Here is a 12,131-nt window from a genome sequence, read left to right as displayed (position 1 = left end):
TGGACTTGTTGGGCTGAAGGTCCTGTTTCCACACTGTAGCCAATCTAATTTATTCTAATCTCGTCCACACCGACCCTGCAGAGAGCAATCGACCCAGACCCATTCCGCATCATTCCACATTTAATGCTGACGAATCCACCGGGCCCGCACTATCACCGTACACAATGGGACAATGAAGCATGGCCAATCCCGCTGAAGCTACACATCTTTGGACTGAGAGCGGTAACCGGAGCAGCCGGAGCAAACCCACGCACACACGGGCAGAATGTTCAAACTGTACAGACGGTGAGGCGAGAGTCGATTGAAACCTGTGTCCCAAGTATTTGAGTCAGCCAGTGTTAACCAATCCAGCGCAGTGCGCCGGACCACCCGGCTCCATAGCACAGCGGTTAGAGCACTGGTCTTGTAAACCAGGGGTCGTGAGTTCAAATCTCACTGGGGCCTCTCAGCCATGTCTCCAGCGCCCACTCAGTTTCAGCGCTTGGCATGAGACTGTAGGATGCTATGTTCAAGCTCAACGCCAGCTTGTCGTCTAACCGGCTTATTTGGAAGCTACGGCGTTCACCCGCAATCACCAAATGAACGAGTCGCGCTCCTGAATAACCCTCTTGGACTGATAGCTGCTGTTTTTGTCAAGAGCTTGGGAATTGATGTCTGAAACACCAGGGTCATTACCCTGAAGTGACAGACACCTGTCGACTCTCATTTCTCGTCTCAGACCTGTTGAGCTTTTCCTGCAACTTCTGTTTTTGTCACTTACAGCGTTCAGTTGAAATCCACAAACTTCTTTCTTCTGCAGGCAAAGAACGGGGCTGTGTGTGTTCACGGATTTAACTTTGAGATCGCTGACCTCAGTCACTCCAAGCGAGCGAATGACAATTCCCAATTAGGTCTCCCGGTGATTGTCAGAAATCTCAGAGGCATAGGATCCCTCCAGTTTGGAAACAGGCCATTCCGCCCAACCAGTCGCTCAGTGGTTCGCACTGCTGCCTCACAGCGCTAGGGAGCCAGGCTCGATTCCAGCTTTAGGGAATCGAGTCTGTGTCGACTTTGCACATTCTCCCAGAGTCTGCGTGGGTTTGCTCCGGTTTGCTCTCACAGTCCAAAGACGTGCAGGCCGGCTGAATTGGCCATTCTAAATTGCTGAGCTGAAAATGTATTGCTGGAAAAGCGCAGCAGGTCAGGCAGCATCCAAGGAGCAGGAGAATCGACGTTTCGGGCATGAGCCCTTCTACAGGAAGTTCTAAATTGCCCCTAGTCATAGGTGCATTATTCAGAGTGAAACGGGTCTGGGTGGGTTACTCTTCAGAGGATCGATGTGGACTTGTTGGGCTGAAGGTCCTGTTTCCACACTGTAGCCAATCTAATTTATTCTAATCTCGTCCACACCGACCCTGCAGAGAGCAATCGACCCAGACCCATTCCGCATCATTCCACATTTAATGCTGGAGAATCCACCGGGCCCGCACTATCACCGTACACAATGGGACAATGAAGCATGGCCAATCCCGCAGAAGCTACACATCTTTGTACTGAGAGCGGTAACCGGAGCAGCCGGAGCAAACCCACGCACACACGGGCAGAATGTTCAAACTGGACAGACGGTGAGGCGAGAGTCGATTGAAACCTGTGTCCCAAGTACTTGGGTCAGCCAGTGTTAACCAATCCAGCGCAGTGCGCCGGACCACCCGGCTCCATAGCACAGCGGTTAGAGCACTGGTCTTGTAAACCAGGGGTCGTGAGTTCAAATCTCACTGGGGCCTCTCAGCCATGTCTCCAGCGCCCACTCAGTTTCAACGCTTGGCATGAGACTGTAGGATGCTATGGTCAAGCTCAACGCCAGCTTGTCGTCTAACCGGCTTATTTGGAAGCGACGGCGTTCACCCGCAATCACCAAATGAACGAGTCGCGCTCCTGAATAACCCTGTTGGACTGATAGCTGCTGTTTTTGTCAAGAGCTTGGGAACTGATGTCTGAAACACCAGGGTCATTACCCTGAAGTGACAGACACCTGTCGACTCTCATTTCTCGTCTCAGACCTGTTGAGCTTTTCCTGCAACTTCTGTTTTTGTCACTTACAGCGTTCAGTTGAAATCCACAAACTTCTTTTTTCTGCAGGCAAAGAACGGGGCTGTGTGTGTTCACGGATTTAACTTTGAGATCGCTGACCTCAGTCACTCCAAGCGAGCGAATGACAATTCCCAATTAGGTCTCCCGGTGATTGTCAGAAATCTCAGAGGCATAGGATCCCTCCAGTTTGGAAACAGGCCATTCCGCCCAACCAGTCGCTCAGTGGTTCGCACTGCTGCCTCACAGCGCTAGGGAGCCAGGCTCGATTCCAGCTTTAGGGAATCGAGTCTGTGTCGACTTTGCACATTCTCCCAGAGTCTGCGTGGGTTTGCTCCGGTTTGCTCTCACAGTCCAAAGACGTGCAGGCCGGCTGACTTGGCCATTCTAAATTGCTGAGCTGAAAATGTATTGCTGGAAAAGCGCAGCAGGTCCGGCAGCATCCAATGAGCAGGAGAATCGACGTTTCGGGCATGAGCCCTTCTACAGGAAGTTCTAAATTGCCCCTAGTCATAGGTGCATTATTCAGAGTGAAACGGGTCTGGGTGGGTGACTCTTCAGAGGATCGATGTGGACTTGTTGGGCTGAAGGTCCTGTTTCCACACTGTAGCCAATCTAATTTATTCTAATCTCGTCCACACCGACCCTGCAGAGAGCAATCGACCCAGACCCATTCCGCATCATTCCACATTTAATGCTGACGAATCCACCGGGCCCGCACTATCACCGTACACAATGGGACAAGGAAGCATGGCCAATCCCGCTGAAGCTACACATCTTTGGACTGAGAGCGGTAACCGGAGCAGCCGGAGCAAACCCACGCACACACGGGCAGAATGTTCAAACTGTACAGACGGTGAGGCGAGAGTCGATTGAAACCTGTGTCCCAAGTACTTGAGTCAGCCAGTGTTAACCAATCCAGTGCAGTGCGCCGGGCCACCCGGCTCCATAGCTCAGCGGTTAGAGCGCTGGTCTTGTAAACCAGGGGTCGTGAGTTCAAATCTCACTGGGGCCTCTCAGCCATGTCTCCAGCGCCCACTCAGTTTCAACGCTTGGCATGAGACTGTAGGATGCTATGTTCAAGCTCAACGCCAGCTTGTCGTCTAACCGGCTTATTTGGAAGCTACGGCGTTCACCCGCAATCACCAAATGAACGAGTCGCGCTCCTGAATAACCCTCTTGGACTGATAGCTGCTGTTTTTGTCAAGAGCTTGGGAATTGATGTCTGAAACACCAGGGTCATTACCCTGAAGTGACAGACACCTGTCGACTCTCATTTCTCGTCTCAGACCTGTTGAGCTTTTCCTGCAACTTCTGTTTTTGTCACTTACAGCGTTCAGTTGAAATCCACAAACTTCTTTCTTCTGCAGGCAAAGAACGGGGCTGTGTGTGTTCACGGATTTAACTTTGAGATCGCTGACCTCAGTCACTCCAAGCGAGCGAATGACAATTCCCAATTAGGTCTCCCGGTGATTGTCAGAAATCTCAGAGGCATAGGATCCCTCCAGTTTGGAAACAGGCCATTCCGCCCAACCAGTCGCTCAGTGGTTCGCACTGCTGCCTCACAGCGCTAGGGAGCCAGGCTCGATTCCAGCTTTAGGGAATCGAGTCTGTGTCGACTTTGCACATTCTCCCAGAGTCTGCGTGGGTTTGCTCCGGTTTGCTCTCACAGTCCAAAGACGTGCAGGCCGGCTGAATTGGCCATTCTAAATTGCTGAGCTGAAAATGTATTGCTGGAAAAGCGCAGCAGGTCAGGCAGCATCCAAGGAGCAGGAGAATCGACGTTTCGGGCATGAGCCCTTCTACAGGAAGTTCTAAATTGCCCCTAGTCATAGGTGCATTATTCAGAGTGAAACGGGTCTGGGTGGGTTACTCTTCAGAGGATCGATGTGGACTTGTTGGGCTGAAGGTCCTGTTTCCACACTGTAGCCAATCTAATTTATTCTAATCTCGTCCACACCGACCCTGCAGAGAGCAATCGACCCAGACCCATTCCGCATCATTCCACATTTAATGCTGGAGAATCCACCGGGCCCGCACTATCACCGTACACAATGGGACAATGAAGCATGGCCAATCCCGCAGAAGCTACACATCTTTGTACTGAGAGCGGTAACCGGAGCAGCCGGAGCAAACCCACGCACACACGGGCAGAATGTTCAAACTGGACAGACGGTGAGGCGAGAGTCGATTGAAACCTGTGTCCCAAGTACTTGGGTCAGCCAGTGTTAACCAATCCAGCGCAGTGCGCCGGACCACCCGGCTCCATAGCACAGCGGTTAGAGCACTGGTCTTGTAAACCAGGGGTCGTGAGTTCAAATCTCACTGGGGCCTCTCAGCCATGTCTCCAGCGCCCACTCAGTTTCAACGCTTGGCATGAGACTGTAGGATGCTATGGTCAAGCTCAACGCCAGCTTGTCGTCTAACCGGCTTATTTGGAAGCGACGGCGTTCACCCGCAATCACCAAATGAACGAGTCGCGCTCCTGAATAACCCTGTTGGACTGATAGCTGCTGTTTTTGTCAAGAGCTTGGGAACTGATGTCTGAAACACCAGGGTCATTACCCTGAAGTGACAGACACCTGTCGACTCTCATTTCTCGTCTCAGACCTGTTGAGCTTTTCCTGCAACTTCTGTTTTTGTCACTTACAGCGTTCAGTTGAAATCCACAAACTTCTTTTTTCTGCAGGCAAAGAACGGGGCTGTGTGTGTTCACGGATTTAACTTTGAGATCGCTGACCTCAGTCACTCCAAGCGAGCGAATGACAATTCCCAATTAGGTCTCCCGGTGATTGTCAGAAATCTCAGAGGCATAGGATCCCTCCAGTTTGGAAACAGGCCATTCCGCCCAACCAGTCGCTCAGTGGTTCGCACTGCTGCCTCACAGCGCTAGGGAGCCAGGCTCGATTCCAGCTTTAGGGAATCGAGTCTGTGTCGACTTTGCACATTCTCCCAGAGTCTGCGTGGGTTTGCTCCGGTTTGCTCTCACAGTCCAAAGACGTGCAGGCCGGCTGAATTGGCCATTCTAAATTGCTGAGCTGAAAATGTATTGCTGGAAAAGCGCAGCAGGTCCGGCAGCATCCAATGAGCAGGAGAATCGACGTTTCGGGCATGAGCCCTTCTACAGGAAGTTCTAAATTGCCCCTAGTCATAGGTGCATTATTCAGAGTGAAACGGGTCTGGGTGGGTGACTCTTCAGAGGATCGATGTGGACTTGTTGGGCTGAAGGTCCTGTTTCCACACTGTAGCCAATCTAATTTATTCTAATCTCGTCCACACCGACCCTGCAGAGAGCAATCGACCCAGACCCATTCCGCATCATTCCACATTTAATGCTGACGAATCCACCGGGCCCGCACTATCACCGTACACAATGGGACAAGGAAGCATGGCCAATCCCGCTGAAGCTACACATCTTTGGACTGAGAGCGGTAACCGGAGCAGCCGGAGCAAACCCACGCACACACGGGCAGAATGTTCAAACTGTACAGACGGTGAGGCGAGAGTCGATTGAAACCTGTGTCCCAAGTACTTGAGTCAGCCAGTGTTAACCAATCCAGTGCAGTGCGCCGGGCCACCCGGCTCCATAGCTCAGCGGTTAGAGCGCTGGTCTTGTAAACCAGGGGTCGTGAGTTCAAATCTCACTGGGGCCTCTCAGCCATGTCTCCAGCGCCCACTCAGTTTCAACGCTTGGCATGAGACTGTAGGATGCTATGTTCAAGCTCAACGCCAGCTTGTCGTCTAACCGGCTTATTTGGAAGCTACGGCGTTCACCCGCAATCACCAAATGAACGAGTCGCGCTCCTGAATAACCCTCTTGGACTGATAGCTGCTGGTTTTGTCAAGAGCTTGGGAATTGATGTCTGAAACACCAGGGTCATTACCCTGAAGTGACAGACACCTGTCGACTCTCATTTCTCGTCTCAGACCTGTTGAGCTTTTCCTGCAACTTCTGTTTTTGTCACTTACAGCGTTCAGTTGAAATCCACAAACTTCTTTCTTCTGCAGGCAAAGAACGGGGCTGTGTGTGTTCACGGATTTAACTTTGAGATCGCTGACCTCAGTCACTCCAAGCGAGCGAATGACAATTCCCAATTAGGTCTCCCGGTGATTGTCAGAAATCTCAGAGGCATAGGATCCCTCCAGTTTGGAAACAGGCCATTCCGCCCAACCAGTCGCTCAGTGGTTCGCACTGCTGCCTCACAGCGCTAGGGAGCCAGGCTCGATTCCAGCTTTAGGGAATCGAGTCTGTGTCGACTTTGCACATTCTCCCAGAGTCTGCGTGGGTTTGCTCCGGTTTGCTCTCACAGTCCAAAGACGTGCAGGCCGGCTGAATTGGCCATTCTAAATTGCTGAGCTGAAAATGTATTGCTGGAAAAGCGCAGCAGGTCAGGCAGCATCCAAGGAGCAGGAGAATCGACGTTTCGGGCATGAGCCCTTCTACAGGAAGTTCTAAATTGCCCCTAGTCATAGGTGCATTATTCAGAGTGAAACGGGTCTGGGTGGGTTACTCTTCAGAGGATCGATGTGGACTTGTTGGGCTGAAGGTCCTGTTTCCACACTGTAGCCAATCTAATTTATTCTAATCTCGTCCACACCGACCCTGCAGAGAGCAATCGACCCAGACCCATTCCGCATCATTCCACATTTAATGCTGGAGAATCCACCGGGCCCGCACTATCACCGTACACAATGGGACAATGAAGCATGGCCAATCCCGCAGAAGCTACACATCTTTGTACTGAGAGCGGTAACCGGAGCAGCCGGAGCAAACCCACGCACACACGGGCAGAATGTTCAAACTGGACAGACGGTGAGGCGAGAGTCGATTGAAACCTGTGTCCCAAGTACTTGGGTCAGCCAGTGTTAACCAATCCAGCGCAGTGCGCCGGACCACCCGGCTCCATAGCACAGCGGTTAGAGCACTGGTCTTGTAAACCAGGGGTCGTGAGTTCAAATCTCACTGGGGCCTCTCAGCCATGTCTCCAGCGCCCACTCAGTTTCAACGCTTGGCATGAGACTGTAGGATGCTATGGTCAAGCTCAACGCCAGCTTGTCGTCTAACCGGCTTATTTGGAAGCGACGGCGTTCACCCGCAATCACCAAATGAACGAGTCGCGCTCCTGAATAACCCTGTTGGACTGATAGCTGCTGTTTTTGTCAAGAGCTTGGGAACTGATGTCTGAAACACCAGGGTCATTACCCTGAAGTGACAGACACCTGTCGACTCTCATTTCTCGTCTCAGACCTGTTGAGCTTTTCCTGCAACTTCTGTTTTTGTCACTTACAGCGTTCAGTTGAAATCCACAAACTTCTTTTTTCTGCAGGCAAAGAACGGGGCTGTGTGTGTTCACGGATTTAACTTTGAGATCGCTGACCTCAGTCACTCCAAGCGAGCGAATGACAATTCCCAATTAGGTCTCCCGGTGATTGTCAGAAATCTCAGAGGCATAGGATCCCTCCAGTTTGGAAACAGGCCATTCCGCCCAACCAGTCGCTCAGTGGTTCGCACTGCTGCCTCACAGCGCTAGGGAGCCAGGCTCGATTCCAGCTTTAGGGAATCGAGTCTGTGTCGACTTTGCACATTCTCCCAGAGTCTGCGTGGGTTTGCTCCGGTTTGCTCTCACAGTCCAAAGACGTGCAGGCCGGCTGAATTGGCCATTCTAAATTGCTGAGCTGAAAATGTATTGCTGGAAAAGCGCAGCAGGTCCGGCAGCATCCAATGAGCAGGAGAATCGACGTTTCGGGCATGAGCCCTTCTACAGGAAGTTCTAAATTGCCCCTAGTCATAGGTGCATTATTCAGAGTGAAACGGGTCTGGGTGGGTGACTCTTCAGAGGATCGATGTGGACTTGTTGGGCTGAAGGTCCTGTTTCCACACTGTAGCCAATCTAATTTATTCTAATCTCGTCCACACCGACCCTGCAGAGAGCAATCGACCCAGACCCATTCCGCATCATTCCACATTTAATGCTGACGAATCCACCGGGCCCGCACTATCACCGTACACAATGGGACAAGGAAGCATGGCCAATCCCGCTGAAGCTACACATCTTTGGACTGAGAGCGGTAACCGGAGCAGCCGGAGCAAACCCACGCACACACGGGCAGAATGTTCAAACTGTACAGACGGTGAGGCGAGAGTCGATTGAAACCTGTGTCCCAAGTACTTGAGTCAGCCAGTGTTAACCAATCCAGTGCAGTGCGCCGGGCCACCCGGCTCCATAGCTCAGCGGTTAGAGCGCTGGTCTTGTAAACCAGGGGTCGTGAGTTCAAATCTCACTGGGGCCTCTCAGCCATGTCTCCAGCGCCCACTCAGTTTCAACGCTTGGCATGAGACTGAAGGATGCTATGTTCAAGCTCAACGCCAGCTTGTCGTCTAACCGGCTTTTTTGGAAGCTACGGCGTTCACCCACAACCACCAAATGAACGAGTCGCGCTCCTGAATAACCCTGTTGGACTGATAGCTGCTGTTTTTGTCAAGAGCTTGGGTATTGATGTCTGAAACACCAGGGTCATTACCCTGAAGTGACAGACACCTGTCGACTCTCATTTCTCGTCTCAGACCTGTTGAGCTTTTCCTGCAACTTCTGTTTTTGTCACTTACAGCGTTCAGTTGAAATCCACAAACTTCTTTTTTCTGCAGGCAAAGAACGGGGCTGTGTGTGTTCACGGATTTAACTTTGAGATCGCTGACCTCAGTCACTCCAAGCGAGCGAATGACAATTCCCAATTAGGTCTCCCGGTGATTGTCAGAAATCTCAGAGGCATAGGATCCCTCCAGTTTGGAAACAGGCCATTCCGCCCAACCAGTCGCTCAGTGGTTCGCACTGCTGCCTCACAGCGCTAGGGAGCCAGGCTCGATTCCAGCTTTAGGGAATCGAGTCTGTGTCGACTTTGCACATTCTCCCAGAGTCTGCGTGGGTTTGCTCCGGTTTGCTCTCACAGTCCAAAGACGTGCAGGCCGGCTGAATTGGCCATTCTAAATTGCTGAGCTGAAAATGTATTGCTGGAAAAGCGCAGCAGGTCCGGCAGCATCCAAGGAGCAGGAGAATCGACGTTTCGGGCATGAGCCCTTCTACAGGAAGTTCTAAATTGCCCCTAGTCATAGGTGCATTATTCAGAGTGAAACGGGTCTGGGTGGGTTACTCTTCAGAGGATCGATGTGGACTTGTTGGGCTGAAGGTCCTGTTTCCACACTGTAGCCAATCTAATTTATTCTAATCTCGTCCACACCGACCCTGCAGAGAGCAATCGACCCAGACCCATTCCGCATCATTCCACATTTAATGCTGACGAATCCACCGGGCCCGCACTATCACCGTACACAATGGGACAATGAAGCATGGCCAATCCCGCTGAAGCTACACATCTTTGGACTGAGAGCGGTAACCGGAGCAGCCGGAGCAAACCCACGCACACACGGGCAGAATGTTCAAACTGTACAGACGGTGAGGCGAGAGTCGATTGAAACCTGTGTCCCAAGTATTTGAGTCAGCCAGTGTTAACCAATCCAGCGCAGTGCGCCGGACCACCCGGCTCCATAGCACAGCGGTTAGAGCACTGGTCTTGTAAACCAGGGGTCGTGAGTTCAAATCTCACTGGGGCCTCTCAGCCATGTCTCCAGCGCCCACTCAGTTTCAGCGCTTGGCATGAGACTGTAGGATGCTATGTTCAAGCTCAACGCCAGCTTGTCGTCTAACCGGCTTATTTGGAAGCTACGGCGTTCACCCGCAATCACCAAATGAACGAGTCGCGCTCCTGAATAACCCTGTTGGACTGATAGCTGCTGTTTTTGTCAAGAGCTTGGGAATTGATGTCTGAAACACCAGGGTCATTACCCTGAAGTGACAGACACCTGTCGACTCTCATTTCTCGTCTCAGACCTGTTGAGCTTTTCCTGCAACTTCTGTTTTTGTCACTTACAGCGTTCAGTTGAAATCCACAAACTTCTTTCTTCTGCAGGCAAAGAACGGGGCTGTGTGTGTTCACGGATTTAACTTTGAGATCGCTGACCTCAGTCACTCCAAGCAAGCGAATGACAATTCCCAATTAGGTCTCCCGGTGATTGTCAGAAATCTCAGAGGCATAGGATCCCTCCAGTTTGGAAACAGGCCATTCCGCCCAACCAGTCGCTCAGTGGTTCGCACTGCTGCCTCACAGCGCTAGGGAGCCAGGCTCGATTCCAGCTTTAGGGAATCGAGTCTGTGTCGACTTTGCACATTCTCCCAGAGTCTGCGTGGGTTTGCTCCGGTTTGCTCTCACAGTCCAAAGACGTGCAGGCCGGCTGAATTGGCCATTCTAAATTGCTGAGCTGAAAATGTATTGCTGGAAAAGCGCAGCAGGTCCGGCAGCATCCAAGGAGCAGGAGAATCGACGTTTCGGGCATGAGCCCTTCTACAGGAAGTTCTAAATTGCCCCTAGTCATAGGTGCATTATTCAGAGTGAAACGGGTCTGGGTGGTTTACTCTTCAGAGGATCGATGTGGACTTGTTGGGCTGAAGGTCCTGTTTCCACACTGTAGCCAATCTAATTTATTCTAATCTCGTCCACACCGACCCTGCAGAGAGCAATCGACCCAGACCCATTCCGCATCATTCCACATTTAATGCTGACGAATCCACCGGGCCCGCACTATCACCGTACACAATGGGACAATGAAGCATGGCCAATCCCGCTGAAGCTACACTTCTTTGGACTGAGAGCGGTAACCGGAGCAGCCGGAGCAAACCCACGCACACACGGGCAGAATGTTCAAACTGTACAGACGGTGAGGCGAGAGTCGATTGAAACCTGTGTCCCAAGTACTTGAGTCAGCCAGTGTTAACCAATCCAGTGCAGTGCGCCGGGCCACCCGGCTCCATAGCTCAGCGGTTAGAGCGCTGGTCTTGTAAACCAGGGGTCGTGAGTTCAAATCTCACTGGGGCCTCTCAGCCATGTCTCCAGCGCCCACTCAGTTTCAACGCTTGGCATGAGACTGTAGGATGCTATGTTCAAGCTCAACGCCAGCTTGTCGTCTAACCGGCTTATTTGGAAGCTACGGCATTCACCCGCAATCACCAAATGAACGAGTCGCGCTCCTGAATAACCCTCTTGGACTGATAGCTGCTGTTTTTGTCAAGAGCTTGGGAATTGATGTCTGAAACACCAGGGTCATTACCCTGAAGTGACAGACACCTGTCGACTCTCATTTCTCGTCTCAGACCTGTTGAGCTTTTCCTGCAACTTCTGTTTTTGTCACTTACAGCGTTCAGTTGAAATCCACAAACTTCTTTCTTCTGCAGGCAAAGAACGGGGCTGTGTGTGTTCACGGATTTAACTTTGAGATCGCTGACCTCAGTCACTCCAAGCGAGCGAATGACAATTCCCAATTAGGTCTCCCGGTGATTGTCAGAAATCTCAGAGGCATAGGATCCCTCCAGTTTGGAAACAGGCCATTCCGCCCAACCAGTCGCTCAGTGGTTCGCACTGCTGCCTCACAGCGCTAGGGAGCCAGGCTCGATTCCAGCTTTAGGGAATCGAGTCTGTGTCGACTTTGCACATTCTCCCAGAGTCTGCGTGGGTTTGCTCCGGTTTGCTCTCACAGTCCAAAGACGTGCAGGCCGGCTGAATTGGCCATTCTAAATTGCTGAGCTGAAAATGTATTGCTGGAAAAGCGCAGCAGGTCAGGCAGCATCCAAGGAGCAGGAGAATCGACGTTTCGGGCATGAGCCCTTCTACAGGAAGTTCTAAATTGCCCCTAGTCATAGGTGCATTATTCAGAGTGAAACGGGTCTGGGTGGGTTACTCTTCAGAGGATCGATGTGGACTTGTTGGGCTGAAGGTCCTGTTTCCACACTGTAGCCAATCTAATTTATTCTAATCTCGTCCACACCGACCCTGCAGAGAGCAATCGACCCAGACCCATTCCGCATCATTCCACATTTAATGCTGACGAATCCACCGGGCCCGCACTATCACCGTACACAATGGGACAATGAAGCATGGCCAATCCCGCAGAAGCTACACATCTTTGTACTGAGAGCGGTAACCGGAGCAGCCGGAGCAAACCCACGCACACACGG

The 12,131-nt window shown here is 51.7% G+C and overlaps 4 non-coding genes across 4 annotated transcripts; all 4 read left to right on the top strand.

The window, feature by feature from the left end:
- Positions 1 to 3,009: 3,009 nt before the first annotated feature.
- On the top strand, positions 3,010 to 3,082 carry trnat-ugu (transfer RNA threonine (anticodon UGU)). Its single transcript has one exon. It is a non-coding gene; the product is annotated as a tRNA-Thr (tRNA).
- A 2,565-nt stretch (positions 3,083 to 5,647) lies between these two features.
- trnat-ugu (transfer RNA threonine (anticodon UGU)) lies at positions 5,648 to 5,720 on the top strand. The gene has a single exon. It is a non-coding gene; the product is annotated as a tRNA-Thr (tRNA).
- Positions 5,721 to 8,285: 2,565 nt separating this feature from the next.
- trnat-ugu (transfer RNA threonine (anticodon UGU)) lies at positions 8,286 to 8,358 on the top strand. The gene has a single exon. It is a non-coding gene; the product is annotated as a tRNA-Thr (tRNA).
- Positions 8,359 to 10,923: 2,565 nt separating this feature from the next.
- On the top strand, positions 10,924 to 10,996 carry trnat-ugu (transfer RNA threonine (anticodon UGU)). The gene has a single exon. It is a non-coding gene; the product is annotated as a tRNA-Thr (tRNA).
- Positions 10,997 to 12,131: the final 1,135 nt, after the last annotated feature.

The sequence above is a fragment of the Chiloscyllium plagiosum genome, unplaced genomic scaffold (assembly GCF_037043375.1).
Source record: "Chiloscyllium plagiosum isolate Xiang-an unplaced genomic scaffold, Cpla_swu_hap1 HiC_scaffold_38, whole genome shotgun sequence".
Lineage (NCBI taxonomy): Eukaryota > Metazoa > Chordata > Chondrichthyes > Orectolobiformes > Hemiscylliidae > Chiloscyllium > Chiloscyllium plagiosum.
The sequence above is the reverse complement of the archived record's forward strand: the minus strand, read 5'-3'. Positions and strand labels throughout refer to the sequence as shown.